Source organism: Scyliorhinus torazame, chromosome 22 (genome assembly GCF_047496885.1).
Source record: "Scyliorhinus torazame isolate Kashiwa2021f chromosome 22, sScyTor2.1, whole genome shotgun sequence".
In the NCBI taxonomy this organism is placed as follows: Eukaryota; Metazoa; Chordata; class Chondrichthyes; order Carcharhiniformes; family Scyliorhinidae; genus Scyliorhinus; species Scyliorhinus torazame.
Window position 1 is genome coordinate 7,880,120 of NC_092728.1, and position 17,816 is coordinate 7,897,935.

At 60.2% G+C, this 17,816-nt stretch overlaps 1 protein-coding gene across 2 annotated transcripts in view; it reads right to left on the reverse strand.

Moving 5' to 3' along the window:
* LOC140398895 (caM kinase-like vesicle-associated protein) overlaps window positions 1–17,816 on the reverse strand; it is a 176,807-nt gene that overhangs the window by 14,118 nt on the left and 144,873 nt on the right. The window lies entirely within an intron of this gene.

Genomic DNA, 17,816 nt, shown 5'->3' on the forward strand with positions numbered 1-17,816 from the left:
AGTCCACAATCCCAGCACCAGCTCGGGACTCACCCCATGAGCTGCACTGTCAGAGAGTCAGTACTGAGGGAGTGCTGCACTGTCAGAGGGTCAGTACTGAGGGAGTGCTGCACTGTCAGAGGGTCAGTACTGAGGGAGTGCCGCACTGTCAGAGGGTCAGTACTGAGGGAGTGCTGCACTGTCAGAGGGTCAGTACTGAGGGAGTGCCGCACTGTCAGAGGGTCAGTACTGAGGGAGGGCCGCACTGTCAGAGGGTCAGTACTGAGGGAGTGCCGCACTGTCAGAGGGTCAATACTGAGGGAGTGCCGCACTGTCAGAGGGTCAGTACTGAGGGAGTGCCGCACTGTCAGAGGGTCAGTACTGAGGGAGCGCCGCACTGTCAGAGGGTCAGTACTGAGGGAGTGCCGCACTGTCAGAGGGTCAGTACTGAGGGAGTGCTGCACTGTCAGAGGGTCAGTAGTGAGGGAGTGCTGCACTGTCAGAGGGTCAGTACTGAGGGAGAGCTGCACTGTCAGAGGGTCAGTACTGAGGGAGTGCCGCACTGTCAGAGGGTCAGTACTGAGGGAGAGCTGCACTGTCAGAGGGTCAGTACTGAGGGAGTGCTGCACTGTCAGAGGGTCAGTACTGAGGGAGAGCTGCACTGTCAGAGGGTCAGTACTGAGGGAGCGCCGCACTGTCAGAGGGTCAGTACTGAGGGAGTGCTGCACTGTCAGAGGGTCAGTACTGAGGGAGTGCCGCACTGTCAGAGGGTCAGTACTGAGGGAGTGCTGCACTGTCAGAGGGTCAGTGCTGAGGGAGTGCCGCACTGTCAGAGGGTCAGTACTGAGGGAGTGCCGCACTGTCAGAGGGTCAGTACTGAGGGAGTGCCGCACTGTCAGAGGGTCAGTACTGAGGGAGCGCCGCACTGTCAGAGGGTCAGTACTGAGGGAGCGCCGCACTGTCAGAGGGTCAGTACTGAGGGAGCGCCGCACTGTCAGAGGGTCAGTACTGAGGGAGTGCTGCACTGTCAGAGGGTCAGTACTGAGCGAGTGACGCACTGTTGGAGGGTCAGTACTGAGGGAGTGCCGCACTGTCAGTGGGTCAGTACTGAGGGAGTGCCGCACTGTCAGAGGGTCAGTACTGAGGGAGCGCTGCACTGTCAGAGGGTCAGTACTGAGGGAGTGCCGCACTGTCAGAGGGTCAGTACTGAGGGAGTGCTGCACTGTCAGAGGGTCAGTACTGAGGGAGTGCCGCACTGTCAGAGGGTCAGTACTGAGGGAGTGCCGCACTGTCAGAGGGTCAGGACTGAGGGAGTGCCGCACTGTCAGAGGGTCAGTACTGAGGGAGCGCCGCACTGTCAGAGGGTCAGTACTGAGGGAGCGCCGCACTGTCAGAGGGTCAGTACTGAGGGAGTGCCGCACTGTCAGAGGGTCAGTACTGAGGGAGTGCCGCACTGTCAGAGGGTCAGTACTGAGGGAGTGCCGCACTGTCGGAGAGTCAGTACTGAGGGAGCGCCGCACTGTCAGAGGGTCAGTACTGAGGGAGTGCTGCACTGTCAGAGGGTCAGTACTGAGGGAGTGCTGCACTGTCAGAGGGTCAGTACTGAGGGAGTGCTGCACTGTCAGAGGGTCAGTACTGAGGGAGTGCTGCACTGTCAGAGGGTCAGTACTGAGGGAGCGCCGCACTGTCAGAGAGTCAGTACTGAGGGAGCGCCGCACAGTCAGAGGGTCAGTACTGAGGGAGTGCCGCACTGTCAGAGGGTCAGTACTGAGGGAGTGCCGCACTGTCAGAGGGTCAGTACTGAGGGAGTGTCGCACTGTCAGAGGGTCAGTACTGAGGGAGTGCCGCACTGTCAGAGGGTCAGTACTGAGGGAGTGCCGCACTGTCAGAGGGTCAGTGCTGAGGGAGTGCCGCACTGTCAGAGGGTCAGTGCTGAGGGAGTGCCGCACTGTCAGAGGGTCAGTACTGAGGGAGTGCCGCACTGTCAGAGGGTCAGTACTGAGGGAGCGCCGCACTGTCAGAGGCTCAGTACTGAGGGAGTGCCGCACTGTCAGAGGGTCAGTACTGAGGGAGTGCCGCACTGTCAGAGGGTCAGTACTGAGGGAGTGCCGCACTGTCAGAGGGTCAGTACTGAGGGAGTGCCGCACTGTCAGCGGGTCAGTACTGAGGAAGTGCCGCACTGTCGGAGAGTCAGTACTGAGGGAGCGCCGCACTGTCAGAGGGTCAGTACTGAGGGAGTGCTGCACTGTCAGAGGGTCAGTACTGAGGGAGTGCTGCACTGTCAGAGGGTCAGTACTGAGGGAGTGCTGCACTGTCAGAGGGTCAGTACTGAGGGAGCGCCGCACTGTCAGAGGGTCACTACCGAGGGAGTGCCGCACTGTCAGAGGGTCAGTACTGAGGGAGTGCCGCACTGTCAGAGGGTCAGTACTGAGAAAGTGCCGCACTGTCAGAGGGTCAGTACTGAGGGAGCGCTGAACTGTCAGAGGGTCAGTACTGAGGGAGTGATGCACTGTCAGAGGGTCAGTACTGAGGGAGTGCTGCACTGTCAGAGGGTCAGTACTGATGGAGTGCCGCACTGTCAGAGGGTCAGTACCGAGGGAGTGCCGCACTGTCAGAGGGTCAGTGCTGAGGGAGTGCCGCACTGTCAGAGGGTCAGTGCTGAGGGAGTGCCGCACTGTCAGAGGGTCAGTACTGAGGGAGTGCCGCACTGTCAGAGGGTCAGTACTGAGGGAGTGCCGCACTGTCAGAGGGTCAGTACTGAGGGAGTGCCGCACTGTCAGAGGGTCAGTACTGAGGGAGTGCCGCACTGACAGAGGGTCAGTACTGAGGGAGTGCCGCACTGTCAGAGGGTCAATACTGAGGGAGCGCCGCAGAGTCAGAGGGTCAGTACTGAGGGAGTGCTGCACTGTCAGAGGGTCAGTACTGAGGGAGTGCCGCACTGTCAGAGGGTCAGTACTGAGGGAGTGCCGCACTGTCAGAGGGTCAGTGCTGAGGGAGTGCCGCACTGTCAGAGGGTCAGTACTGAGGGAGTGCCGCACTGTCAGAGGGTCAGTACTGAGGGAGAGCCGCACTGTCAGAGGGTCAGTGCTGAGGGAGTGCTGCACTGTCAGAGGGTCAGTACTGAGGGAGTGCCGCACTGTCAGAGGGTCAGTGCTGAGGGAGTGCCGCACTGTCAGAGGGTCAGTACTGAGGGAGTGCCGCACTGTCAGAGGGTCAGTGCTGAGGGAGTGCCGCACTGTCAGAGGGTCAGTACTGAGGGAGTGCCGCACTGTCAGAGGGTCAGTACTGAGGGAGGGCTGCACTGTCAGAGGGTCAGTACTGAGGGAGTGCTGCACTGTCAGAGGGTCAGTACTGAGGGAGTGCTGCACTGTCAGAGGGTCAGTACTGAGGGAGTGCCGCACTGTCAGAGGGTCAGTACTGAGGGAGTGCTGCACTGTCAGAGGGTCAGTACTGAGGGAGTGCTGCACTGTCAGAGGGTCAGTACTGAGGGAGTGCTGCACTGTCAGAGGGTCAGTACTGAGGGAGTGCCGCACTGTCAGAGGGTCAGTACCGAGGGAGTGCCGCACTGTCAGAGGGTCAGTGCTGAGGGAGTGCCGCACTGTCAGAGGGTCAGTGCTGAGGGAGTGCCGCACTGTCAGAGGGTCAGTACTGAGGGAGTGCCGCACTGTCAGAGGGTCAGTGCTGAGGGAGTGCCGCACTGTCAGAGGGTCAGTACTGAGGGAGTGCCACACTGTCAGAGGGTCAGTACTGAGGGAGAGCCGCACTGTCAGAGGGTCAGTGCTGAGGGAGTGCCGCACTGTCAGAGGGTCAGTACTGAGGGAGTGCCGCACTGTCAGAGGGTCAGTACTGAGGGAGTGCTGCACTGTCAGAGGGTCAGTGCTGAGGGAGTGCCGCACTGTCAGAGGGTCAGTACTGAGGGAGTGCCGCACTGTCAGAGGGTCAGTACTGAGGGAGTGCTGCACTGTCAGAGGGTCAATACTGAGGGAGTGCCGCACTGTCAGAGGGTCAGTAGTGAGGGATTGCTGCACTGTCAGAGGGTCAGTACTGAGGGAGTGCCATACTGTCAGAGGGTCAGTACTGAGGGAGTGCCGCACTGTCAGAGGGTCAGTACTGAGGGAGTGCCGCACTGTCAGAGGGTCAGTGCTGAGGGAGTGCCGCACTGTCTGAGGGTCAGTGCTGAGGGAGTGCCGCACTGTCAGAGGGTCAGTGCTGAGGGAGTGCCGCACTGTCAGAGGGTCAGTACTGAGGGAGTGCCGCACTGTCAGAGGGTCAGTACTGAGGGAGAGCCGCACTGTCTGAGGGTCAGTGCTGAGGGAGTGCCGCACTGTCAGAGGGTCAGTACTGAGGGAGTGCCGCACTGTCAGAGGGTCAGTAGTGAGGGATTGCTGCACTGTCAGAGGGTCAGTAGTGAGGGATTGCTGCACTGTCAGAGGGTCAGTACTGAGGGAGTGCCGCACTGTCAGAGGGTCAGTACTGAGGGAGTGCCGCACTGTCAGAGGGTCAGTACTGAGGGAGTGCTGCACTGTCAGAGGGTCAGTACTGAGGGAGTGCCGCACTGTCAGAGGGTCAGTACTGAGGGAGTGCCGCACTGTCAGAGGGTCAGTGCTGAGGGAGTGCCGCACTGTCAGAGGGTCAGTACTGAGGGAGTGCTGCACTGTCAGAGGGTCAGTACTGAGGGAGCGCCGCACTGTCAGAGGCTCAGTACTGAGGGAGTGCCGCACTGTCAGAGGATCAGTGCTGAGGGAGTGCCGCACTGTCAGAGGGTCAGTACTGAGGGAGTGCTGCACTGTCAGAGGGTCAGTACTGAGGGAGTGCCGCACTGTCAGAGGGTCAGTACTGAGGAAGTGCCGCACTGTCGGAGAGTCAGTACTGAGGGAGCGCCGCACTGTCAGAGGGTCAGTACTGCACTGTCAGAGGGTCAGTACTGAGGGAGTGCTGCACTGTCAGAGGGTCAGTACTGAGGCAGTGCTGCACTGTCAGAGGGTCAGTACTGAGGGAGTGCTGCACTGTCAGAGGGTCAGTACTGAGGGAGCGCCGCACTGTCAGAGGGTCAGTACCGAGGGAGTGCCGCACTGTCAGAGGGTCAGGACTGAGGGAGTGCCGCACTGTCAGAGGGTCAGTACTGAGAAAGTGCCGCACTGTCAGAGGGTCAGTACTGAGGGAGCGCTGAACTGTCAGAGGGTCAGTACTGAGGGAGTGCTGCACTGTCAGAGGGTCAGTACTGAGGGAGTGCTGCACTGTCAGAGGGTCAGTACTGAGGGAGTGCCGCACTGTCAGAGGGTCAGTACCGAGGGAGTGCCGCACTGTCAGAGGGTCAGTGCTGAGGGAGTGCCGCACTGTCAGAGGGTCAGTGCTGAGGGAGTGCCGCACGGTCAGAGGGTCAGTACTGAGGGAGTGCCGCACTGTCAGAGGGTCAGTACTGAGGGAGAGCCGCACTGTCAGAGGGTCAGTGCTGAGGGAGTGCCGCACTGTCAGAGGGTCAGTACTGAGGGAGTGCCGCACTGTCAGAGGGTCAGTACTGAGGGAGTGCCGCACTGACAGAGGGTCAGTACTGAGGGAGTGCCGCACTGTCAGAGGGTCAGTACTGAGGGAGCGCCGCACTGTCAGAGGGTCAGTACTGAGGGAGTGCCGCACTGTCAGAGGGTCAGTACTGAGGGAGTGCCGCACTGTCAGAGGGTCAGTACTGAGGGAGTGCCGCACTGTCAGAGGGTCAGTGCTGAGGGAGTGCCGCACTGTCAGAGGGTCAGTACTGAGGGAGTGCCGCACTGTCAGAGGGTCAGTACTGAGGGAGAGCCGCACTGTCTGAGGGTCAGTGCTGAGGGAGTGCCGCACTGTCAGAGGGTCAGTACTGAGGGAGTGCCGCACTGTCAGAGGGTCAGTAGTGAGGGATTGCTGCACTGTCAGAGGGTCAGTAGTGAGGGATTGCTGCACTGTCAGAGGGTCAGTACTGAGGGAGTGCCGCACTGTCAGAGGGTCAGTACTGAGGGAGTGCCGCACTGTCAGAGGGTCAGTACTGAGAGAGTGACGCACTGTCAGAGGGTCAGCACTGAGGGTGTGCTGCACTGTCAGAGGGTCAGTACTGAGAGAGTGCTGCACTGTCAGAGGGTCAGTACTGAGGGAGTGCCGCACTGTCAGAGGGTCAGTGCTGAGGGAGTGCCGCACTGTCAGAGGGTCAGTACTGAGGGAGTGCCGCACTGTCAGAGGGTCAGTACTGAGGGAGAGCCGGACTGCCAGAGGGTCAGTGCTGAGGGAGTGCCGCACTGTCAGAGGGTCAGTACTGAGGGAGTGCCGCACTGTCAGAGGGTCAGTACTGAGGGAGGGCTGCACTGTCAGAGGGTCAGTACTGAGGGAGTGCTGCACTGTCAGAGGGTCAGTACTGAGGGAGTGCTGCACTGTCAGAGGGTCAGTACTGAGGGAGTGCCGCACTGTCAGAGGGTCAGTACTGAGGGAGTGCTGCACTGTCAGAGGGCCAGTACTGAGGGAGTGCTGCACTGTCAGAGGGTCAGTACTGAGGGAGTGCTGCACTATCAGAGGGTCAGTACTGAGGGAGTGCCGCACTGTCAGAGGGTCAGTACCGAGGGAGTGCCGCACTGTCAGAGGGTCAGTGCTGAGGGAGTGCCGCACTGTCAGAGGGTCAGTGCTGAGGGAGTGCCGCACTGTCAGAGGGTCAGTACTGAGGGAGTGCCGCACTGTCAGAGGGTCAGTACTGAGGGAGAGCCGCACTGTCAGAGGGTCAGTGCTGAGGGAGTGCCGCATGGCAGAGGGTCAGTACTGAGGGAGTGCCGCACTGTCGGAGGGTCAGTACTGAGGGAGTGCCGCACTGACAGAGGGTCAGTACTGAGGGAGTGCCGCACTGTCAGAGGGTCAGTACTGAGGGAGCGCCGCACTGTCAGAGTGTCAGTACTGAGGGAGTGCCGCACTGACAGAGGGTCAGTACTGAGGGAGTGCCGCACTGTCAGAGGGTCAGTACTGAGGGAGTGCCGCACTGTCAGAGGGTCAGTGCTGAGGGAGTGCCGCACTGTCAGAGGGTCAGTACTGAGGGAGTGCCGCACTGTCAGAGGGTCAGTACTGAGGGAGAGCCGCACTGTCTGAGGGTCAGTGCTGAGGGAGTGCCGCACTGTCAGAGGGTCAGTACTGAGGGAGTGCCGCACTGTCAGAGGCTCAGTAGTGAGGGATTGCTGCACTGTCAGAGGGTCAGTAGTGAGGGATTGCTGCACTGTCAGAGGGTCAGTACTGAGGGAGTGCCGCACTGTCAGAGGGTCAGTACTGAGGGAGTGCCGCACTGTCAGAGGGTCAGTACTGAGAGAGTGCTTCAGAGTCAGAGGGTCAGTGCTGAGGGAGTGCTGCACTGTCAGAGGGTCAGTACTGAGGGAGTGCCGCACTGTCAGAGGGTCAGTGCTGAGGGAGTGCCGCACTGTCAGAGGGTCAGTGCTGAGGGAGTGCCGCACTGTCAGAGGGTCAGTACTGAGGGAGAGCCGCACTGTCAGAGGGTCAGTGCTGAGGGAGTGCCGCACTGTCAGAGGGTCAGTACTGAGGGAGTGCCGCACTGTCAGAGGTTCAGTACTGAGGGAGGGCTGCACTGTCAGAGGGTCAGTACTGAGGGAGCGCCGCACTGTCAGAGTGTCAGTACTGAGGGAGTGCTGCACTGTCAGAGGGTCAGTACTGAGGGAGCGCTGCACTGTCAGAGGCTCAGTACTGAGGGAGTGCCGCACTGTCAGAGGATCAGTGCTGAGGGAGTGCCGCACTGTCAGAGGGTCAGTACTGAGGGAGTGCCGCACTGTCAGAGGGTCAGTACTGAGGGAGTGCCGCACTGTCAGAGGGTCAGTACTGAGGAAGTGCCGCACTGTCGGAGAGTCAGTACTGAGGGAGCGCCGCACTGTCAGAGGGTCAGTACTGCACTGTCAGAGGGTCAGTACTGAGGGAGTGCTGCACTGTCAGAGGGTCAGTACTGAGGGAGTGCTGCACTGTCAGAGGGTCAGTACTGAGGGAGCGCCGCACTGTCAGAGGGTCAGTACCGAGGGAGTGCCGCACTGTCAGAGGGTCAGGACTGAGGGAGTGCCGCACTGTCAGAGGGTCAGTACTGAGAAAGTGCCGCACTGTCAGAGGGTCAGTACTGAGGGAGCGCTGAACTGTCAGAGGGTCAGTACTGAGGGAGTGCTGCACTGTCAGAGGGTCAGTACTGAGGGAGTGCTGCACTGTTAGAGGGTCAGTACTGAGGGAGCGCCGCACTGTCAGAGGGTCAGTGCTGAGGGAGCGCTGCACTGTCAGAGGGTCAGTACTGAGGGAGTGCTGCACTGTCAGAGGGTCAGTACTGAGGGAGTGCTGCACTGTCAGAGGGTCAGTACTGAGGGAGCGCCGCACTGTCAGAGGGTCAGTACTGAGGGAGTGCTGCACTGTCAGAGGGTCAGTACTGAGGGAGCGCCGCACTGTCAGAGGGTCAGGACTGAGGGAGTGCCGCACTGTCAGAGGGTCAGTACTGAGAAAGTGCCGCACTGTCAGAGGGTCAGTACTGAGGGAGCGCTGAACTGTCAGAGGGTCAGTACTGAGGGAGTGCTGCACTGTCAGAGGGTCAGTACTGAGGGAGTGCTGCACTGTCAGAGGGTCAGTACTGAGGGAGTGCCGCACTGTCAGAGGGTCAGTACCGAGGGAGTGCCGCACTGTCAGAGGGTCAGTGCTGAGGGAGTGCCGCACTGTCAGAGGGTCAGTGCTGAGGGAGTGCCGCACGGTCAGAGGGTCAGTACTGAGGGAGTGCCGCACTGTCAGAGGGTCAGTACTGAGGGAGAGCCGCACTGTCAGAGGGTCAGTGCTGAGGGAGTGCCGCACTGTCAGAGGGTCAGTACTGAGGGAGTGCCGCACTGTCAGAGGGTCAGTACTGAGGGAGTGCCGCACTGACAGAGGGTCAGTACTGAGGGAGTGCCGCACTGTCAGAGGGTCAGTACTGAGGGAGCGCGGCACTGTCAGAGGGTCAGTACTGAGGGAGTGCCGCACTGTCAGAGGGTCAGTACTGAGGGAGTGCCGCACTGTCAGAGGGTCAGTACTGAGGGAGTGCCGCACTGTCAGAGGGTCAGTGCTGAGGGAGTGCCGCACTGTCAGAGGGTCAGTACTGAGGGAGTGCCGCACTGTCAGAGGGTCAGTACTGAGGGAGAGCCGCACTGTCTGAGGGTCAGTGCTGAGGGAGTGCCGCACTGTCAGAGGGTCAGTACTGAGGGAGTGCCGCACTGTCAGAGGGTCAGTAGTGAGGGATTGCTGCACTGTCAGAGGGTCAGTAGTGAGGGATTGCTGCACTGTCAGAGGGTCAGTACTGAGGGAGTGCCGCACTGTCAGAGGGTCAGTACTGAGGGAGTGCCGCACTGTCAGAGGGTCAGTACTGAGAGAGTGACGCACTGTCAGAGGGTCAGCACTGAGGGTGTGCTGCACTGTCAGAGGGTCAGTACTGAGGGAGTGCCGCACTGTCAGAGGGTCAGTACCGAGGGAGTGCCGCACTGTCAGAGGGTCAGTGCTGAGGGAGTGCCGCACTGTCAGAGGGTCAGTGCTGAGGGAGTGCCGCACGGTCAGAGGGTCAGTACTGAGGGAGTGCCGCACTGTCAGAGGGTCAGTACTGAGGGAGAGCCGCACTGTCAGAGGGTCAGTGCTGAGGGAGTGCCGCACTGTCAGAGGGTCAGTACTGAGGGAGTGCCGCACTGTCAGAGGGTCAGTACTGAGGGAGTGCCGCACTGACAGAGGGTCAGTACTGAGGGAGTGCCGCACTGTCAGAGGGTCAGTACTGAGGGAGCCCCGCACTGTCAGAGGGTCAGTACTGAGGGAGTGCCGCACTGTCAGAGGGTCAGTACTGAGGGAGTGCCGCACTGTCAGAGGGTCAGTACTGAGGGAGTGCCGCACTGTCAGAGGGTCAGTGCTGAGGGAGTGCCGCACTGTCAGAGGGTCAGTACTGACGGAGTGCCGCACTGTCAGAGGGTCAGTACTGAGGGAGAGCCGCACTGTCTGAGGGTCAGTGCTGAGGGAGTGCCGCACTGTCAGAGGGTCAGTACTGAGGGAGTGCCGCACTGTCAGAGGGTCAGTAGTGAGGGATTGCTGCACTGTCAGAGGGTCAGTAGTGAGGGATTGCTGCACTGTCAGAGGGTCAGTACTGAGGGAGTGCCGCACTGTCAGAGGGTCAGTACTGAGGGAGTGCCGCACTGTCAGAGGGTCAGTACTGAGAGAGTGACGCACTGTCAGAGGGTCAGCACTGAGGGTGTGCTGCACTGTCAGAGGGTCAGTACTGAGAGAGTGCTGCACTGTCAGAGGGTCAGTACTGAGGGAGTGCCGCACTGTCAGAGGGTCAGTGCTGAGGGAGTGCCGCACTGTCAGAGGGTCAGTACTGAGGGAGTGCCGCACTGTCAGAGGGTCAGTACTGAGGGAGAGCCGCACTGCCAGAGGGTCAGTGCTGAGGGAGTGCCGCACTGTCAGAGGGTCAGTACTGAGGGAGTGCCGCACTGTCAGAGGGTCAGTACTGAGGGAGGGCTGCACTGTCAGAGGGTCAGTACTGAGGGAGTGCTGCACTGTCAGAGGGTCAGTACTGAGGGAGTGCTGCACTGTCAGAGGGTCAGTACTGAGGGAGTGCCGCACTGTCAGAGGGTCAGTACTGAGGGAGTGCTGCACTGTCAGAGGGTCAGTACTGAGGGAGTGCTGCACTGTGAGAGGGTCAGTACTGAGGGAGTGCTGCACTGTCAGAGGGTCAGTACTGAGGGAGTGCCGCACTGTCAGAGGGTCAGTACCGAGGGAGTGCCGCACTGTCAGAGGGTCAGTGCTGAGGGAGTGCCGCAGTGTCAGAGGGTCAGTGCTGAGGGAGTGCCGCACTGTCAGAGGGTCAGTACTGAGGGAGTGCCGCACTGTCAGAGGGTCAGTACTGAGGGAGAGCCGCACTGTCAGAGGGTCAGTGCTGAGGGAGTGCCGCATGGCAGAGGGTCAGTACTGAGGGAGTGCCGCACTGTCGGAGGGTCAGTACTGAGGGAGTGCCGCACTGACAGAGGGTCAGTACTGAGGGAGTGCCGCACTGTCAGAGGGTCAGTACTGAGGGAGCGCCGCACTGTCAGAGTGTCAGTACTGAGGGAGTGCCGCACTGACAGAGGGTCAGTACTGAGGGAGTGCCGCACTGTCAGAGGGTCAGTACTGAGGGAGTGCCGCACTGTCAGAGGGTCAGTGCTGAGGGAGTGCCGCACTGTCAGAGGGTCAGTACTGAGGGAGTGCCGCACTGTCAGAGGGTCAGTACTGAGGGAGAGCCGCACTGTCTGAGGGTCAGTGCTGAGGGAGTGCCGCACTGTCAGAGGGTCAGTACTGAGGGAGTGCCGCACTGTCAGAGGCTCAGTAGTGAGGGATTGCTGCACTGTCAGAGGGTCAGTAGTGAGGGATTGCTGCACTGTCAGAGGGTCAGTACTGAGGGAGTGCCGCACTGTCAGAGGGTCAGTACTGAGGGAGTGCCGCACTGTCAGAGGGTCAGTACTGAGAGAGTGCTTCAGAGTCAGAGGGTCAGTGCTGAGGGAGTGCTGCACTGTCAGAGGGTCAGTACTGAGGGAGTGCCGCACTGTCAGAGGGTCAGTGCTGAGGGAGTGCCGCACTGTCAGAGGGTCAGTGCTGAGGGAGTGCCGCACTGTCAGAGGGTCAGTACTGAGGGAGAGCCGCACTGTCAGAGGGTCAGTGCTGAGGGAGTGCCGCACTGTCAGAGGGTCAGTACTGAGGGAGTGCCGCACTGTCAGAGGGTCAGTACTGAGGGAGGGCTGCACTGTCAGAGGGTCAGTACTGAGGGAGTGCTGCACTGTCAGAGGGTCAGTACTGAGGGAGTGATGCACTGTCAGAGGGTCAGTACTGAGTGAGTGCCGCACTGTCAGAGGGTCAGTACTGAGGGAGTGCCGCACTGTCAGAGGGTCAGTACTGAGGGAGTGCCGCACTGTCAGAGTGTCAGTGCTGAGGGAGTGCCGCACTGTCAGAGGGTCAGTACTGAGGGAGTGCCGCACTGTCAGAGGGTCAGTACTGAGGGAGTGCCGCACTGACAGAGGGTCAGTACTGAGGGAGTGCCGCACTGTCAGAGGGTCAGTACTGAGGGAGTGTCGCACTGTCAGAGGGTCAGTACTGAGGGAGTGCCGCACTGTCAGAGGGTCAGTACTGAGGGAGTGCCGCACTGTCAGAGGGTCAGTACTGAGGGAGTGCCGCACTGTCAGAGGGTCAGTGCTGAGGGAGTGCCGCACTGTCAGAGGGTCAGTACTGAGGGAGTGCCGCACTGTCAGAGGGTCAGTACTGAGGGAGAGCCGCACTGTCTGAGGGTCAGTGCTGAGGGAGTGCCGCACTGTCAGAGGATCAGTACTGAGGGAGTGCCGCACTGTCAGAGAGTCAATAGTGAGGGATTGCCGCACTGTCAGAGGGTAAGTAGTGAGGGATTGCTGCACTGTCAGAGGGTCAGTGCTGAGGGAGTGCCGCACTGTCAGAGGGTCAGTACTGAGGGAGTGCTGCACTGTCAGAGGGTCAGTACTGAGGGAGCGCCGCACTGTCAGAGGGTCAGTACCGAGGGAGTGCCGCACTGTCAGAGGGTCAGGACTGAGGGAGTGCCGCACTGTCAGAGGGTCAGTACTGAGAAAGTGCCGCACTGTCAGAGGGTCAGTACTGAGGGAGCGCTGAACTGTCAGAGGGTCAGTACTGAGGGAGTGCTGCACTGTCAGAGGGTCAGTACTGAGGGAGTGCTGCACTGTCAGAGGGTCAGTACTGAGGGAGTGCCGCACTGTCAGAGGGTCAGTACCGAGGGAGTGCCGCACTGTCAGAGGGTCAGTGCTGAGGGAGTGCCGCACTGTCAGAGGGTCAGTGCTGAGGGAGTGCCGCACGGTCAGAGGGTCAGTACTGAGGGAGTGCCGCACTGTCAGAGGGTCAGTACTGAGGGAGAGCCGCACTGTCAGAGGGTCAGTGCTGAGGGAGTGCCGCACTGTCAGAGGGTCAGTACTGAGGGAGTGCCGCACTGTCAGAGGGTCAGTACTGAGGGAGTGCCGCACTGACAGAGGGTCAGTACTGAGGGAGTGCCGCACTGTCAGAGGGTCAGTACTGAGGGAGCGCCACACTGTCAGAGGGTCAGTACTGAGGGAGTGCCGCACTGTCAGAGGGTCAGTACTGAGGGAGTGCCGCACTGTCAGAGGGTCAGTACTGAGGGAGTGCCATACTGTCAGAGGGTCAGTGCTGAGGGAGTGCCGCACTGTCAGAGGGTCAGTACTGAGGGAGTGCCGCACTGTCAGAGGGTCAGTACTGAGGGAGAGCCGCACTGTCTGAGGGTCAGTGCTGAGGGAGTGCCGCACTGTCAGAGGGTCAGTACTGAGGGAGTGCCGCACTGTCAGAGGGTCAGTAGTGAGGGATTGCTGCACTGTCAGAGGGTCAGTAGTGAGGGATTGCTGCACTGTCAGAGGGTCAGTACTGAGGGAGTGCCGCACTGTCAGAGGGTCAGTACTGAGGGAGTGCCGCACTGTCAGAGGGTCAGTACTGAGAGAGTGACGCACTGTCAGAGGGTCAGCACTGAGGGTGTGCTGCACTGTCAGAGGGTCAGTACTGAGAGAGTGCTGCACTGTCAGAGGGTCAGTACTGAGGGAGTGCCGCACTGTCAGAGGGTCAGTGCTGAGGGAGTGCCGCACTGTCAGAGGGTCAGTACTGAGGGAGTGCCGCACTGTCAGAGGGTCAGTACTGAGGGAGAGCCGCACTGCCAGAGGGTCAGTGCTGAGGGAGTGCCGCACTGTCAGAGGGTCAGTACTGAGGGAGTGCCGCACTGTCAGAGGGTCAGTGCTGAGGGAGGGCTGCACTGTCAGAGGGTCAGTACTGAGGGAGTGCTGCACTGTCAGAGGGTCAGTACTGAGGGAGTGCTGCACTGTCAGAGGGTCAGTACTGAGGGAGTGCCGCACTGTCAGAGGGTCAGTACTGAGGGAGTGCTGCACTGTCAGAGGGTCAGTACTGAGGGAGTGCTGCACTGTGAGAGGGTCAGTACTGAGGGAGTGCTGCACTGTCAGAGGGTCAGTACTGAGGGAGTGCCGCACTGTCAGAGGGTCAGTACCGAGGGAGTGCCGCACTGTCAGAGGGTCAGTGCTGAGGGAGTGCCGCACTGTCAGAGGGTCAGTACTGAGGGAGTGCCGCACTGTCAGAGGGTCAGTACTGAGGGAGAGCCGCACTGTCAGAGGGTCAGTGCTGAGGGAGTGCCGCATGGCAGAGGGTCAGTACTGAGGGAGTGCCGCACTGTCGGAGGGTCAGTACTGAGGGAGTGCCGCACTGACAGAGGGTCAGTACTGAGGGAGTGCCGCACTGTCAGAGGGTCAGTACTGAGGGAGCGCCGCACTGTCAGAGTGTCAGTACTGAGGGAGTGCCGCACTGACAGAGGGTCAGTACTGAGGGAGTGCCGCACTGTCAGAGGGTCAGTACTGAGGGAGTGCCGCACTGTCAGAGGGTCAGTGCTGAGGGAGTGCCGCACTGTCAGAGGGTCAGTACTGAGGGAGTGCCGCACTGTCAGAGGGTCAGTACTGAGGGAGAGCCGCACTGTCTGAGGGTCAGTGCTGAGGGAGTGCCGCACTGTCAGAGGGTCAGTACTGAGGGAGTGCCGCACTGTCAGAGGCTCAGTAGTGAGGGATTGCTGCACTGTCAGAGGGTCAGTAGTGAGGGATTGCTGCACTGTCAGAGGGTCAGTACTGAGGGAGTGCCGCACTGTCAGAGGGTCAGTACTGAGGGAGTGCCGCACTGTCAGAGGGTCAGTACTGAGAGAGTGCTTCAGAGTCAGAGGGTCAGTGCTGAGGGAGTGCTGCACTGTCAGAGGGTCAGTACTGAGGGAGTGCCGCACTGTCAGAGGGTCAGTGCTGAGGGAGTGCCGCACTGTCAGAGGGTCAGTGCTGAGGGAGTGCCGCACTGTCAGAGGGTCAGTACTGAGGGAGAGCCGCACTGTCAGAGGGTCAGTGCTGAGGGAGTGCCGCACTGTCAGAGGGTCAGTACTGAGGGAGTGCCGCACTGTCAGAGGGTCAGTACTGAGGGAGGGCTGCACTGTCAGAGGGTCAGTACTGAGGGAGTGCTGCACTGTCAGAGGGTCAGTACTGAGGGAGTGATGCACTGTCAGAGGGTCAGTACTGAGTGAGTGCCGCACTGTCAGAGGGTCAGTACTGAGGGAGTGCCGCACTGTCAGAGGGTCAGTACTGAGGGAGTGCCGCACTGTCAGAGTGTCAGTGCTGAGGGAGTGCCGCACTGTCAGAGGGTCAGTACTGAGGGAGTGCCGCACTGTCAGAGGGTCAGTACTGAGGGAGTGCCGCACTGACAGAGGGTCAGTACTGAGGGAGTGCCGCACTGTCAGAGGGTCAGTACTGAGGGAGTGTCGCACTGTCAGAGGGTCAGTACTGAGGGAGTGCCGCACTGTCAGAGGGTCAGTACTGAGGGAGTGCCGCACTGTCAGAGGGTCAGTACTGAGGGAGTGCCGCACTGTCAGAGGGTCAGTGCTGAGGGAGTGCCGCACTGTCAGAGGGTCAGTACTGAGGGAGTGCCGCACTGTCAGAGGGTCAGTACTGAGGGAGAGCCGCACTGTCTGAGGGTCAGTGCTGAGGGAGTGCCGCACTGTCAGAGGGTCAGTACTGAGGGAGTGCCGCACTGTCAGAGAGTCAATAGTGAGGGATTGCCGCACTGTCAGAGGGTAAGTAGTGAGGGATTGCTGCACTGTCAGAGGGTCAGTACTGAGGGAGTGCCGCACTGTCAGAGAGTCAGTACTGAGGGAGTGCCGCACTGTCAGAGGGTCAGTACTGAGAGAGTGCTGCACTGTCAGAGGGTCAGTGCTGAGGGAGTGCTGCACTGTCAGAGGGTCAGTACTGAGGGAGTGCCGCACTGTCAGAGGGTCAGTGCTGAGGGAGTGCCGCACTGTCAGAGGGTCAGTACTGAGGGAGTGCCGCACTGTCAGAGGGTCAGTACTGAGGGAGAGCCGCACTGTCAGAGGGTCAGTGCTGAGGGAGTGCCGCACTGTCAGAGGGTCAGTACTGAGGGAGTGCCGCACTGTCAGAGGGTCAGTACTGAGGGAGTGCCGCACTGACAGAGGGTCAGTACTGAGGGAGTGCCGCACTGTCAGAGGGTCAGTACTGAGGGAGCGCCGCACTGTCAGAGGGTCAGTACTGAGGGAGAGCCGCACTGTCTGAGGGTCAGTGCTGAGGGAGTGCCGCACTGTCAGAGGGTCAGTACTGAGGGAGTGCCGCACTGTCAGAGGGTCAGTAGTGAGGGATTGCTGCACTGTCAGAGGGTCAGTAGTGAGGGATTGCTGCACTGTCAGAGGATCAGTACTGAGGGAGTGCCGCACTGTCAGAGGGTCAGTACTGAGGGAGTGCCGCACTGTCAGAGGGTCAGTACTGAGAGAGTGCTGCACTGTCAGAGGGTCAGTACTGAGAGAGTGCTGCACTGTCAGAGGGTCAGTACTGAGGGAGTGCCGCACTGTCAGAGGGTCAGTGCTGAGGGAGTGCCGCACTGTCAGAGGGTCAGTACTGAGGGAGTGCCGCACTGTCAGAGGGTCAGTACTGAGGGAGAGTCGCACTGCCAGAGGGTCAGTGCTGAGGGAGTGCCGCACTGTCAGAGGGTCAGTACTGAGAGAGTGCCGCACTGTCAGAGGGTCAGTACTGAGGGAGGGCTGCACTGTCAGAGGGTCAGTACTGAGGGAGTGCTGCACTGTCAGAGGGTCAGTACTGAGGGAGTGCTGCACTGTCAGAGGGTCAGTACTGAGGGAGTGCCGCACTGTCAGAGGGTCAGTACTGAGGGAGTGCTGCACTGTCAGAGGGTCAGTACTGAGGGAGTGCTGCACTGTCAGAGGGTCAGTACTGAGGGAGTGCCGCACTGACAGAGGGTCAGTACTGAGGGAGTGCCGCACTGTCAGAGGGTCAGTACTGAGGGAGTGCCGCACTGTCAGAGGGTCAGTAGTGAGGGATTGCTGCACTGTCAGAGGGTCAGTAGTGAGGGATTGCTGCACTGTCAGAGGGTCAGTACTGAGGGAGTGCCGCACTGTCAGAGGGTCAGTACTGAGGGAGTGCCGCACTGTCAGAGGGTCAGTACTGAGAGAGTGCTGCACTGTCAGAGGGTCAGTGCTGAGGGAGTGCTGCACTGTCAGAGGGTCAGTACTGAGGGAGTGCCGCACTGTCAGAGGGTCAGTGCTGAGGGAGTGCCGCACTGTCAGAGGGTCAGTGCTGAGGGAGTGCCGCACTGTCAGAGGGTCAGTACTGAGGGAGTGCCGCACTGTCAGAGGGTCAGTACTGAGGGAGAGCCGCACTGTCTGAGGGTCAGTGCTGAGGGAGTGCCGCACTGTCAGAGGGTCAGTACTGAGGGAGGGCTGCACTGTCAGAGGGTCAGTACTGAGGGAGTGCTGCACTGTCAGAGGGTCAGTACTGAGGGAGTGATGCACTGTCAGAGGGTCAGTACTGAGGGAGTGCCGCACTGTCAGAGGGTCAGTACTGAGGGAGTGCTGCACTGTCAGAGGGTCAGTACTGAGGGAGTGCCGCACTGTCAGAGGGTCAGTACTGAGGGAGTGCCGCACTGTCAGAGGGTCAGTGCTGAGGGAGTGCCGCACTGTCAGAGGGTCAGTACTGAGGGAGTGCCGCACTGTCAGAGGGTCAGTACTGAGGGAGTGCCGCACTGACAGAGGGTCAGTACTGAGGGAGTGCCGCACTGTCAGAGGGTCAGTACTGAGGGAGTGCCGCACTGTCAGAGGGTCAGTACTGAGGGAGTGCCGCACTGTCAGAGGGTCAGTACTGAGGGAGTGCCGCACTGTCAGAGGGTCAGTGCTGAGGGAGTGCCGCACTGTCAGAGGGTCGGTACTGAGGGAGTGCCGCACTGTCAGA